The sequence below is a fragment of the Lissotriton helveticus genome, chromosome 1_1 (genome assembly GCF_964261635.1).
Source record: "Lissotriton helveticus chromosome 1_1, aLisHel1.1, whole genome shotgun sequence".
Taxonomy (NCBI): Eukaryota; Metazoa; Chordata; class Amphibia; order Caudata; family Salamandridae; genus Lissotriton; species Lissotriton helveticus.
In genome coordinates, this window is record NC_136057.1 from 747530795 (window position 1) to 747545401 (window position 14607).

A 14607-nucleotide genomic window follows, 5' to 3' on the forward strand; every position below is an offset into this window, starting at 1 on the left:
GTCAGTGATCATACCCCCACATCTGTAGCATCCACCGATGCGCCTTGGCTATTGCATTTATTTGTTACAACTAGCAGCCAGACTCGCCTTTCATGTGTAAAAGTTTGAAAATGATTAGACCAGTGGGCTCTGCCAATATTTATCAGTCTTTGGCATGGTCCAGCAGGTAAAATTCAAATCTTGAATAAAACATAAAAAAAGAAACTTGCTGCATTGAGGATAGAAAAACAAAAAGGATTGCTTTGACCACAAAATGCATGCATGAAGTACAGATTATTAATCTGTGTGCTGTGGAGAATTAAAATAATCCCTCCTTCATTCCAGTACACAAACTCCATAGTAAAAGGTGAAATGCCAATGGCATGAGGTGGGAGAGTGGGCTCTGGGTGGGCCACCATGTCAAGTCAACCCAACAAATACGTGAACCACCGCAATTATTGAGTACATCCTGTATCTCACCCTCCCTAATGTGCATCTATAAAACATATTTTTTGTGTTTACTTTCGAAATGAAAAAAGTGATGTAGATGTGTACCCCAGGTCGTGCCAATATGCTACTCGTCACATTTAATTTAAAGAAAAGGTGAAAAATAATCTGTTCAGTGTACCAAAATTTGTGATGTGATGCTATGTGGGTACTAGTTGATGTGCTTACAACACCTTTGAGAATGACTAATGGTCTGCTGGTAGTTTCTGAATAGCTAGCTAGCAGCTGCTATGCTTTTTATCCCTAATACCTTCGTTGCATCCCAATTAATTTAAGGAAGCCAACAGGAAGTATTCCCGAGGTCTTGCTTACATCCCCCCACCCGCCCACCGGTAAAAAAAATGGTGGGGAGCCACGGCCAACTGCCAATTAGGTCAAGGCAGCCACGGGTTAAAAAAGTTTGGGAACCACTACCTTAGGGTCTTGGGGTTACCAGAGGGGGTGGAGGGGTCAGATGTAAGGGCTTATGTTATCAATTTGTTTTAGTCTGCCTTTCCAGAGCTCCAGGATTGGAACTGGCCAGTTGAAATCCAGAGGGCGCATCGCACCCCTTTTAAAATATGAGTAGGATAAAGAGGAGCGGATAAACCAAGGGCAATACTGGTATTTTTGGGGAATTTTATTGTGCGTCAGGCGATATCGGGGAAAGCGAGGCCAAAAGCAAAGAGGTCAGGTGGGGGGGTTACTTTCTTTGTTCGACCTGATTATTGCCATGCAATATTGGAACGACGTTGGAGATTGAGGGAATTAATCAAACCCTTTCAAGAAAAGAATATCCAAGTCTACCTTATCAAACCAGCACAACTCAAGGTTTTTAATGAAGGGCAGACCCAGTACTTTACATCTGAAATAAAAGCACAGGAGTATTTAGACTCTTTGGGCAACTAGGTGAAAGGGAAACCTAATCAAAATCCTGGGTCATATAGGCCAATATCCCTCATAAATGCGGACACCAAGATTTATGCTAAGATTCTTGCTAAGAAGTTGGGGAGGGTCATTGGTGGTCTGGTCTCCCCCTGGCAGCTTGTATTCATCCCAGGTCGTGGGACAATTGACCATATAAGACACGCTATAACACTTTTTGATGCCCATGCTGCTGCGGGGGTGGATGGCCATGATCCTCCTCGACGCGGAAAAAGCATTTGATCGCGCGAGGGGGAAGTATTTATGGGGGTTATTGGACCGGAGGGGCTTTGGACCAAAACTCTTGAAAGCCCTCAAGGCCATGTATGGGGACCCAATAGCTAGAGTTCAGCTAATGGGTGAAAGCTAAGAAAAAATTTATATTACAAGAGGGTCGCGTCAGTGGTGTCCCTGTTCACCCATATTGTTTGCGCTATATATTGATCCGTTGGTTCGGCAGATATTGGATTGTAGGGATATCAAGCCGGTAATTATCAATGGGTTTGGTACAAAACTATTGGCTTATGCTTACGATCTGGCAGTGATCACCCCGGAACCTGACATGGCTATGCGAACACTTCTTGAGATTACAAGAAAATTTGGTTGCCATTCAGGGTATTGTTTGAATGAGGGAAAAACCCAGATATTCTGCACTAATAACATCATTAAAACCGACACTAGATATGTGGAATCGGCAGTGTATTTGGGAATTACGATCAATACAGCAACTGATTTAATCATTAGGACAACTTTATTTCATTGATAAAATCAATTACCGTAGATCTCAAAAGAATTGACGCAATGCACTTGTCCCTAACAGGAAGGTCCAATGTTTTAAAAATGACGATGTTCCCGAAAATTCTTTATCTGTTTCGCGCTATTCCATTTTTAATTGAGGAAGGTCTGATAAAATCAATGGAAACAACCTTTATGAATTTTTTATGGCAATATGGTAAGACGAGGCGTTCTCTCAAGTTTATGTCTCTCCCACAGGAACAAGGTGGGCTCGGAATTCCTAATAATAGGTTTTATCAGTGGGCATGTCTGCTAACCCAGATGGCAATATTATTCGATCCAGCCACTAAGGTGGCTGATATGCCCGGGGGGAACCAAAAACTCCAGTCTATATATGAATTATTGTTGGGGGGGAGGCTGTGGGGTTAATATTAAGGAAAGTAGATCGACGATATTTTAAGAAAATGCGATATAAGGTCATATGTAGTGCATGGGAGGTTTGGAAACTTGTACAAAAATCACTGATAATCCCAAAAATCAATTGGTATATGCCACTGTGGCAATCTGGGATCTTTCCGCACCTTAGTAGTGATGGAAGTTGGAGATTTTGGGAGCAGCAGGGAATTAGAATAGTAGGAGATATCATGAAAGGGAATGCTGTGCTTAGCTTTGAGATGGTGCAACAGAAATATGGCATATCCAATAACCAAGGATTTAAATATGCTCAGGTTTCTCAAACGTTAAAAGAATGAACCTCGGATATCTGTTGGAAACAGAAGTAATCTATTGGATTATCTGCTAAATGGTGGTAGGAGGATTTGAGAGATTTATAGGATTTTAAGGAATGGGATCCAAGATGACATTGAGAAATGTGAGGTGTCTTGGGCCTCGAAATTGGGGGATCCAGACATGGATCTGGATAAACCTTTGCAACTGGATAAGAAAGTATTTCGCTTCTCGAATTTAAGAGCACAACACTTCAAGACACTATTTAACCTATACTATACACCTGCTAAATTATTTGAGTGGGGGAAAAGGGAAGATAACTTTTGCCTAGGTGTATGAAAGGGCCGGCCAATCTATTACATCTGTTCCACCATTGTGAAAAATTAAATCTAAATATTAGGGAAATTGAGACATTCTGGGAGGGGCTGCTAGATTTGAAGATTAATCTATCCCCTACTCTAATGATTTTAGGACGTGATTGTAAGCTAGGGCTACAGAAAGAGACGGAAGCCTTTGTGTTTATCTCCGTTTCAGTTTTGTGTATCCTTATTTCAGCAGGTTGGAAGGATACGACTGCACCATCTTTCCACTTCTAGGGATACATAACATTGAATCCTCCCTGTATGAGTCTAAAGGTAGAAAAGTACGGGAGATGGGGCTCAGTATCTGGGCTCCATTTAAAAATTGGAGGGATTCAAGAATATAATTTATAATAGGCGGATAAAAAAAACTGGCGTAATTAGTACTGTATAATAATGTGTATCCTGTCGTATATATATCTTGGGGAGACATTAGTCACGGTATGTATATAGGTATAATTATTGCACTACAGAATGGTTTTATCATTTTTGTGAATGTGTATTATATATGGATTTATGAGGCATTATATATAGTAGCTATTTATGGTGTTATTGTATGGAAATATGTAAAGTTTGAATAGTTTAGAGCAATTTTGTACCAGAATATTCTTAATGATAAAATAAAAAAATAAAAAAATTACTCCAATGGGTTAAATTATGTAACTTGTATTGCCTTATGTTGTCACTTTCCATAGATATAGCTAGCAAAATAACTCTAAAATTGAATACTGATATTCAATTATACACAGCAACTGTAAAAACAAGCACTTACAATGCAATTGGTCTAGCATTTTGGGGGGTTGGAGCTATTGGCTTTGTAAATGATAATGTTTTTTTATTTATATGATTTGGTTGGGAGTGTATTGGATGTCTGTCTGTAGAAAAAATAGGTGCAGATTGGAGGAGTGGGAATAATTCATCACATATATATCCTAAGGAGCGTTTCATCAACAATAAATGTTGAATTTGATAATAGTGTACAGGGGTTTCTAGGCACATTTATATTTTGGGAGAACAGAGAGGCCTAACGATAATAAGTTATTGCCAAATATCACACATGGTGCGTAGGTGGGTAGCCAGGATTGAAACAGGAAAACGTGCAGAGAGCAGCTAAGTTTCAAGGGGCCATTTCGACAAAGCAGCTACGCTGGTGTTTATTCGATCGCCTACATATATGTTTGCAAAATATGTGTGTAGACTGTTGCTCTTACAGGAATACCTCAACGGACTGTATACTGGCACAACCTGTCAACTTACACCTGAAGGTAGATTGTTCTGCATGTGATGTGAAGGGCACAGGTTTAATTAGGAAATGGCTGACACTGCTCCTCATCTCAAACCGACCTTCGCATAGAGACATCTGTTAATTACATTGCTGCAAAGCAGACGTTTGTAATGCAGAAGCAAGCTTTACCCAACACCATGGTTCTCATTAAATGACCCTAGAAGGATGTATGACTGGGACAGCCCCACCAGTCCTCACACTTTTAACTGGCATATGCATAGATATTACACGCACAAGGCTATTTTATTTGCCAATATAAGCTGCCTTCCACATAGGAAATTAAGAGTGAATGGTAGATGGGGTTGTGGTTTTAAAATGTATGCGAGTCTCTTAGAGGTTAAACAGTTTTTTATTGTGGTCACAGGTTTGGGCTTTTCCTCCACGTCCTCTTTTTTACATGCCCATACATAATGAAGTACACATCTGGTCTGAGCTGAGACAACCTCACCTCTCCGTGTCAAACCTATTGGTTTGGATGCTTCGTCCGACTCAGTTTATGTACATTTTTCACTTGCACATTGCACCTCAGCACAGAAGTAAGGGTCTCTAACTGTCAGTTTAGTCTGCCGGAAGGAGAGTATGATAATGAAGCTCAGGAGACCCCCAAAAATGGTTGCAAATGAAATGAAACAGAACCAGTAGGTTCCTAAAAGAAAAATGGAATAGCGATGAGAAAACATGACATTGTAAGGTACCTGTAGAGGGCTCAGTTCAAGGTCTATATGTGAAACATATGTTTAATAGATGCTATGACACTACCCTCCCCCGCTGTAATGAAATATGATAGGAAGAGAGACATTCTAGTCAGCATAGGCCCCCATATTTTCTTGCAGCAAGTGCCTAGAGACCATCATTTCGTATCATTGCGCTATGTGCTCCCCTGCCCACTGCTAATGGTACGCATATCTTGCAAATGCTGATAGCAAGCAGTACCTTAAACACCCAATGCTAAAATCCTAGTGTTGACACCAAATATTATGAAGACCCCCTCTAGTTATCTGGCCTGATCCTTGCTCAAAAGACAGCATATACACAAACCCCAATATACACTAATGTAGAAAAACAGTACCGCAACTCCAAGTGCAGAAACCAGCATGAGGAGAACAAGAGGAGAACCACATCAAGAAGGCACAGACAAGAAGGGCAAATCTAAGACATTGAAAGAATTCACAAGTGCCTCAACTTACCTGTCTCTCACGGCTCGCGGGGACCCGCAGAGACAGAAAAAGCATGACAGTGTGCCATGAACCTGCAAGATTCTTGAAAAAGAGCTCAAAGAAATCCCCGCCTTTAACTTAAAGAAGAGTTGTGGCGGACTTAGTGTAAGATAACAAGCACTTTCCCTTTGCATTCAGCAATAAAGGAATGAGCCACTAAGTACTGATGGACCCTGGTGTTGACTCATTCCTTTGCACCTTAATCCTCGCCCCAATAGAGTACGTGAAGGGGGAAGAGGGCTGTGATTTTAAACACGGAATTAGATTCTCACCTCGCCACCCCTACTTAAGACACTTAATGCAACTCTGAAACTTAGCATCATGACGCTTTATCTTTAGCCCCTCTCACTTCAAAGACATATCTGTCCAGCAAAGCATTTGTTTACATTTCTTAAAAAAGCACAACGTGCTACTGGGGGTGATGACGAGTATGTACATTCACAGGACTCCAGTTCCTGCAACATATAAGCTACGAAGAAACAATGGCATTTCCTATAACTGCGCTTTGCTATGACTAATGGAAACGTTTTGCCCCATGTTGCCCTTGATGTGTGTGAACTGGGCACGGGTACTGTCTCCCTCTGCTTTTTGACACATCTTGTCCCTTAGATGTGAGACCTTGGTGCCTCCCGTATTGCCAACCTCTCGTTATACAGGTATGGTGAATCGATAGCTGAGAGGTCTAATACATTTCTGCAGTCCCTCCTTCGGGATGATATTGCTTGGGTATCTGCTCTAAGGTAAGGATTCTGCAGCTAGATGTTTCTATCAGATTGACAAGTTACTTACCTTCTGTAAAATATTATGTTAGACATGATCTAGTAGCAGATTCCTTATTGACCCTCCCATCCTCCCTGCACTGTGGATCAGTTTTTTGTGTCAGGGCTGTTCCCCTTCAGGACCCTAGTTTTTTTTTTTAACATACCATGGTCAGTTACCTCTCCCTCACCAAGGACCCGAACACCGCCAAAACCAACCTCCACGAAGGATTGAAAGCCGTCGCCGAATGGATGAGGAACAGCCGACTACAGCTGAATTCGGACAAGACGAAGGTCCTCATCCTCGGGTCCACTCCCTCAGCCTGGGACAACTCCTGGTGGCCGTCCACGCTAGGAACAGCACCTACTCCCACCAACCACGCACGCAACCTGGGAATCATCCACGACTCCTCCCTCACCATGTCAAAACAGGCCAACGCCGTCTCCTCCTCCTGCTACATCACCCTTTGCATGCTCCGCAGGATGTACAAGTGGATCCCCACCGGAACAAGAAGAACTGTGACCCAGGCCCTCATTAGCAGCAGCTGGAATACGGCAATGCACTCTACGCAAGCATCCCAGCCAAACACCTGCAACGACTGCAACGCATTCAAAACGCCTCCGCCCGACTGATCCTCGACATCCCTCGCCGCAACCACATCACCCCCACCTGCAAGATCTTCACTGGCTCCACATCGAGAAGAGGATCACGTTCAAGATCCTCACCCACGCACACAAGGCCCTCCACAACTCTGGACCAGCATACCTCAACGACCGACTCAGCTTCTACACCCCTACCCGCCAGCTCCGCTCCACCAACCTCGCCCTCGCTGCAGTCCCCCGCATCCAACGTGCGACCTCCAGCGGCAGATCATTCTCCTTCCTAGCTGCCAAGACCTGGAACACCCTCCCCATCCACCTACGGCAGTCAAAAGACATCCTCACCTTCAGAAGACTCCTCAAGACCTGGCTCTTCGAACAGTAGCAGCCCCCCCCCTCCTTCCCTCAGCGCCTTGAGACCCTCATGGGTAAGTAGGGCGCTTTATAAGAATATTGATTGATTGATTGACTTCATGGCTCCGTGCTTCTGACGTGGAAATTCGTCCAATGTACTGACGTCAGCGCTCTGAGGTAGCGCCTGTATAGACAAAACTGAGATCACCATGACAACTAACTTGACGCGTACAACGTCACGTGGAGTCAACCAATGCCACCTATTGGCAAGCAGGGGGTATTGCTATCAAAAATCTTCCAGATCCAGCCTGACACCTGGAAGTTCAAAGGTAAGAAATCTGCGGCTACATCATGTCTCTATGAGATAAGGTGTTACTGAAGGTAAGTAACTTTCCTTTAAGCATATGTCAAGAGAACCCATAACTTCAATGTAATCTAAGTTGCAGCTACTTATAATTGTGATTAGAAGCGATAGAAATAATAATTGCTAGCATTCTGCTGTATACCAAGAGGCCACCTTAATAAAGGATAATTATTTTTAACAATGTAGGGAATTAAAAATTATAATCTAGAAGAGAGATTTGCATAGAAATGTACAATCACTACTTAAAACATACATATATCAAATATACTTACAAAACAAGTGGTCCCTTTCCTCTTTAGCAATTAAGATACACCGAGATTCTGAATGTTACCACTTGCATATTGCCTTAGATTAAACAGAAAACAATTGAGACAATTTAAGACAAATTTAGAAATGTGATAAAACAATTGAAAGATAAATCATCATTACAAGATACTGTACTATTTTAAGACATTTTATTTCCTTCTATAATTTGTCAAAAATTGAAAGTGTATTGAGAAATGAAAAATTAGGTGGCCCAAGTAGGAAATTCTGCGATGAAAACATCTACTTCCTCTTTCACTCAAGGTTTGATCATAGACTTTGTAAAATATTTCAAATCCGGTAAAGATTTTGTCATCAGATAGACCAACACTATCACTATCACTTTCTTCATTGCCAATGCTGGTTATGTACTGCTTCACTTATGTCTAACATTAAAGTAATTAGCCGACATTTTGCCAGCTCTATGCTGACCACAGTAGCATTGTATACACCCTTTAGTAAGACATAGCAAGCTTCATTGTTTATAAAGTTAAGTTGTTCAGCTTTAGCATTGATCAAATGTTTCAATATATCTTGGGATTTCTGAGTCTAAGAGTCATGTTGTGTAATTGAAATGACAAAATGCATTACAGTATAACAAAAATTATTAGTAAAATGTTTAGATTCCTTATTCATGTGTATGAGACCACTCTAGATTGGTACTTGTATTATAAACTAATGAAAGTACATTTATTACATTATTTTAAATACATTCTTCTAAAATTCCTGACACTTTTGTCGGAGGTGTATCTAGCAATACATAAAACAATGTTTAACAGTTGCCTATGATTCTATTAAAGCATTTTATTAATGTAATCTTTATATTGTCATCGATGGTAGGGAAACCTTCCCTGAGAGACAAGCATTCAGTATGGAAAGTATACAATTATTCACCAAATTTCATGTGAAAGCCCTTCTCCCCTCTACATCATGCTTCTGCAACTAAACTTCCATTTGGTGAGATTTATGATAGAGCATCAAATTCCCTCTGCTTTGCCCAGCCCAGACAGAGAAATAAACCTTGCCATGCAATTCTTGCTAAGGTTTAGAGTTTAGATTTACATATTGTGCATCTCTTGGGAAAGCACAACGCACAATAGAAGCATTATGTGTGAACAATGAGTTCAAATTGTTATTCTGATAAGAGACTACCCCTACCCCTGTTAGCATATTGAATTGTTGGGAACTGAAGACAATGGAGTGGCTCAAGGCAAATAGTTGCAACCATCCAATGATTGTTTTTCAGATTTTTCCTTTTTAATTGAGAACATTTCACGCTCAGTGATGGAATGTTCTAATAGCACTACAGTCCTCCTTCCTCATGCTATACCGGTTGTTAAAGTTGTTTTCCCCCTCTTTAGGTCTTCGTTTGCAGCTCTGGCCTACAACCAGTGTTCAGGGCCTTTAAAAGCTGTTATAATCCTCATCAGCAGGCCATAATGCTATATTATTCCAATAAACATTTAATAGTTTATGAAAGCACCTATGCCAGTCAGCACAACTATAAAAGAGAATATAAATATAGATTAGAAGTGTGCTTGAATGGGTTACAAATGCGTTGGTTGACAAACAGAGAAGATATTCCTGTTATCACGCAAGAACTTTTCTCATCCATGAAAATAGTGCATAAATAAAGCATTAGGAAGCAGTAAAGCAGGATAAGAAAAATAACATCAGAAATCTAAATGAACATGAATAGGTAAAGACTAGCCCATGGGTACAGACTGAGAACTGTATACTTTAGGGATCAGTACTCAAAGTCATTTTAGCATCCTAGTTGAACTTAGCTGCAAAAATGACCAGCTTTATGAGTTTAAATCCCCAATTAATTTCATAAACATTTACACATGCATATTTGCACACATATTTCTCCATGTGCATAAATATGCTCCCAAGGATGGAGAGTGGGCATTCCTGGCAGCATGACATGTCAATCATGCAAGGTCATAGCTTTGTGAGTATTCATAAACCTTTCTATGGCTATTCCAACACTGTTCACAGTCTAAACCTTTTTACCCTGAGGACAAAAGTAAATGTATATTCAGGATAGGAATTTGGGAGAAAGCACCACTAAAATTGGCGTGGGTTGTGGTACATTTAATTTCTAACTCAGAAAGGTTAATTGAAAACGATACGTGAAATACTAGACTATTCTCTTTGATTATAGGTAAGGTTTCCTGTTTCCAGTGTTTCTTTTCTGAATTCCAGTGGGTATTTTTCTTTGCTTCTGAAAATCAGCGGTTATCCTTCCTTATACCAAAGTTCCCCAAATAGCTTGAGACTCTGTTAATCTATTGTTTACAAATGCAAAGCATAGAGCTTCCACCAGCACATTTCTATTGTTACGTGGCTCTATGTACCATGAAATCCTTCTGTAAAAAGGCGAGTGTGAGATTTAAGAACAAGATGATGCAGGGAGCTGATAGAAAAAACTGCCATCTTACTAGAGACCATATACAGCATGCATATCCCTCACACTTATTTATCTATCACACTGCTAAGTTCTATGTCCTATAACATGATAATCTCGCCTCATTGTTCATCACGCACATCATGAATGCACTTCCTACATAGAATTCAAGCAACGACAATGGGCCACATGTGCGACCATTTCATTTTGTGAATCTCTAATTGTAATTGTTTTTGACACGCAATTAGAGACTCGCAATATTAAATGTACTAATGTGTCTCAGACACATTACCGATTCCCTGTGGGTCGTAATTGCCCTGCCTCATCAATATTCATGAGGCGGGTCTCAATTCGTGACCCATTGGGAATGGGCGTTAACACCAGGATGGTGGCCTGCTAGGGACAGCAGACCACCATGTCTGTGTTTGCTTTTAAATAAAGCAACGTTTTTTGGTCTCGGCTGGTGTGAGCTGCGCACATGTGCAGTCTCGCTGGTGAGATTTAATGATTTAGAGAGCTTTCAGTAACATGCTTTAAGCTCCGCCCCTCTTTCCCATTGGCCGGCGTCACCATTTAGGCTAAACGGAGGGAAGCAATTGGAAAAGAACTTTTAGGGACATGGACTTTTCTCTTTTACAGACGGCCCACTTGGACGGGCTCATCTGCCTTCCTTCTGCCGTGAAAGGTTTCTTATCTTTATGGGGCCATGTGTTTTAAACACATGGCCTGATAAAGACAAGAAATCGGTGGACCATGCTTGTTTATTTCTAATGCTGGGAATCTTGGAAAGTGCTTCAACCTTAATGGAAAGACGTGTCGTTCTGCCTGTGCCGGGCTATGTGCTCATTTGGAAGGTGATTTTCTTGCGATTTTCTTATTCTAGAAGCCTATGACTTCCTGACTGACAAGTTGCAGTATTTTGCGGAAAAGTTCCCAGATATATTCCCATACATACACTCCCAAATCTAACTACAATACATGCTCGCGTCTAGCTGCCCATCTATCTAGCTACACATCCCTGTCAACCTACCAACCTTCTACTTATCTCTTCAACCTACTGCCTATCTGGTAGCTTTCCAGCAAATCAATCTGTCTGTCTGCCTACGAACCTACTAATTAGGACAGACAAATCCACTCAGCGTTAGTTGCACAAACCAAAATGAACAAGCTTTCATATGCAATAGTGAAAGACTAAGGCAGGACCGAATAATATCACAACATAATTGCTGCTCTCATTCCCGCTGCCTCTTATCATGTTGTGGTGCCTTTCTGGCAATGGCTTGCTAGTGCAGTGGGTGTATTCCTAGGTTCCCTGGTACTGATAACTATTTCCTACAGTGCTGCCGCCAGTGCAGCCGGCCTGGAGTCTGATGCGAGACAGTGACAGGCTGCAGCGTCCGTGCAAGGCTCTCGTGTAAGCTCCCATTCAGGCTCGGCGATATGGACAAGCTTTTGCCATCCCTCGCCTACCCTCGTGGTTGGAGGGTTGAGACCGGGTGGTGCTTGTAGCCGAGCTCTCTCAGGGGGGCCTCAGAGTAAGCAGTGTACCCTAAGCACCCCCTTGTTTTCTCGTAGGCGGGGTGGCACGAACTGTGCCGAGCAAGTTGCCCTGAGATGTCCCCCATCTCACCCTTGTCCTCCTCTGTCATTTCTCCTTGGCAAAGTAATGCAGCCAGAGACAGTCTGCGCGGGGTCCTCCCCCTATACCCCTTGCCACGTCCTGTCTGTGTTCCCTGCATAAAGGGGAGAGGTGGGGCTCTGCAAGATCTCCTGTATACCTTCTTGCCAAATCCTGCCTGTTCTCCGTGGGTAAAAGAGAGGAGCAGGGATCCCGTGTGATCTCCTGCTCCCCTTGCCATGCCCTTTTTGTACTCCGTGGGTAAAAGAGCGGAGAGGCCTCACCAGATCTCCTGCACGCCCTTGCCATGCATAGAGCAGGTTACAGCCTTTCTTGTTTTCTTGGGCGGCCCTCTGTCCTCCAGAGTCACCGCACTCGGGCTGAAGGGTTCTGCTCCTTTATTGCAGAGCTGGTACAGCGGAAAGTGTTAAAAAGCCCGGAATTCAGATTACGCGCAAAGCCTGGAAAGGAGAGGGACAGACCACAGTGGGAATGGAAGGGCGTGGGACCCCCCACTCTCTTTTTATCTGCTCCTGCTGCTGCTGTGTGGCACCGGGATGTATGTATGCCCATTATCCACCCCCCCTTCCCTGGGATCGTATGTCCTGCTTTTATTTGGAAAGAGAAAAGCTGCTGTGTGTAATTAGCTGCCATCGCTATCACGCCCTCCGCTTGCCCTGTGAAGCTATATTGTGTTTAGCTGATGTGTGGGTGCATGCACATTTTTTATCTCACATTCATGAATTTCAGAGTCAGTCACTCGCGGGTTTTCATGGCAACCGTGATTAGGACTGCTGAGGATGAAGGTGAATCTGGTGAGGGATTACTCTGGGTTAAACCAACGGAGCATGCGGGATGGGTGAAAATGGTTCTGAAATGTCGCTGCTTACAGAAAGGGGGTCACTTCTACCTGTAAGGCGTAGGTGTACTAGCGATTGAGTGAAGACTATTTACTTGTTGAATGTGTTCTTTGCCTTGACAGGGAGGGTCTTGCCAAATCTTTTTCTGATAAGCGGTATTTATTGTGAAGAGTAAAAAGTTAGACCTAAAAGTTAGGTGGTAAAACAAAGTACGTTTGCTTGCAGGTGTAACTTCCAGGTGTATTTTTGTGAGATCCTGTATAGAGAGTTTTGTTGGCATTCATGTGCACAAGGTAGTATTATGTGCTCCAATCTGGTGTTTTGATAATTATTAATACAGTGATTATATCACTGGTAGTATTCCCTTCTCTAATGCTGAACAATATCTGATTTGGATGTTTGTTGGGTCTTATATGAAGAACAAAGAGTAAATGGTCTTTTATTCACAATATTTCTTGGGAACTACATATCACTTAAAGGTGATATAACTCTAACTTTAAATGGAATAAACTCTCTCACCAAGGTAATTATGAGGTCTCAGCTTTTGTGCCCTCTCAGTTCGTCATCATATGGAGTTTTTAAAAAAAAATGATTTCCAGCAATAAGGTTTGACACAAAGAGGTACTGTGGCTACCCTTCCCTTAAGGCTCCATTAGAGGCTATGGGCACATCATGATGCCGGTGGGACCACCACGACAGGCTGTTGGTGGTGGACCCACTGACAGAAAGCCATTCGGGCTGACCACTGCATTGAGGTGCGGACGGTCAGGCCCCTGTCTGTCGGGAAACAGACCGCTGCCTCTGCCAGAATCTACTGATCCCAACGGGGTGGCGGTCGGAATCGTGATCCGGAATGGAGACGTTATTTGCTCAGGCACCATCACCATAAAAAGGCTGTTGGAAAGGGACTTTGGGGGTCACAAGAAGGGCCTCCATCCCTTGCGGGCCACTGCTAAGTAGCCAGGGGGCACATTTTATCACAGCTCTAATAGGCAGAGTATTTTCTCTTCATCCCACTTCATGTTACACATTCCCAATTAGTCCAAAAACAGTCATCCCCCATCCTCCCCTCCCACCCTCACCCGGAGTTAGATACAGTATAATGTGGGCTGTCAGTCAGCTAGGGTTGTATTTTGCTGGATTTGTTACTGGCATCGAGGGCAGAGAGGGTTGCACTCCTAACAGAGATTCTGACCCAGCTGTTGGTAGGCACTGTGTTCAAGGCTGTTGGGGGTTCTGGGTTGGCGAGCCCACTGGAGAGGGGTCCTGCGTGTTTGGATCAGGGTGTCTAAGAGCATCCACCACGCCTTCCAACACTCTTGCCGCCTCCGGAGAGTGAATTCCTCACCTAGGTTCCCTAAGTAGTATCTCCCCTTCATAACCTGCCCACTTCTCCAGTTCTTTTCTTCATCCCACTATTCTTGGGCCTCTAGGGGCTTTCAAGTTCCTTGTGATCTCTCATTTTGTGAGTATGAATGTGAGGTCTTGGAATCTACTTGTGACCTTCATCTTGGTTGTGGGTAGAAACCATTTAAGTAGACAATGCACCATCCTGCAGGGGTCTCCCTAGAAATTGTGTGTGCAACCACTGCTGTGACCTCTTCCCTTGTCCATTAGATCCATCTCAGT

General features: G+C 42.8%; 1 protein-coding gene and 1 long non-coding RNA gene across 3 annotated transcripts in view; one reads left to right on the forward strand and one right to left on the reverse strand.

The window, feature by feature from the left end:
- The window catches only part of ADAMTS20 (ADAM metallopeptidase with thrombospondin type 1 motif 20), a 1463844-nt gene that overhangs the window by 1187077 nt on the left and 262160 nt on the right, over window positions 1-14607 (forward strand). The gene's annotated exons all lie outside the window — the stretch shown is intronic.
- Window positions 1-14607, reverse strand: part of LOC144770742 (uncharacterized) — a 62955-nt gene that overhangs the window by 7097 nt on the left and 41251 nt on the right. For both annotated transcript variants that reach the window (XR_013598996.1, XR_013598998.1), the window contains exon 2: window positions 8060-8132. This is a non-coding gene — a long non-coding RNA (uncharacterized LOC144770742). The remainder of the gene's footprint in view (window positions 1-8059; window positions 8133-14607) is intronic.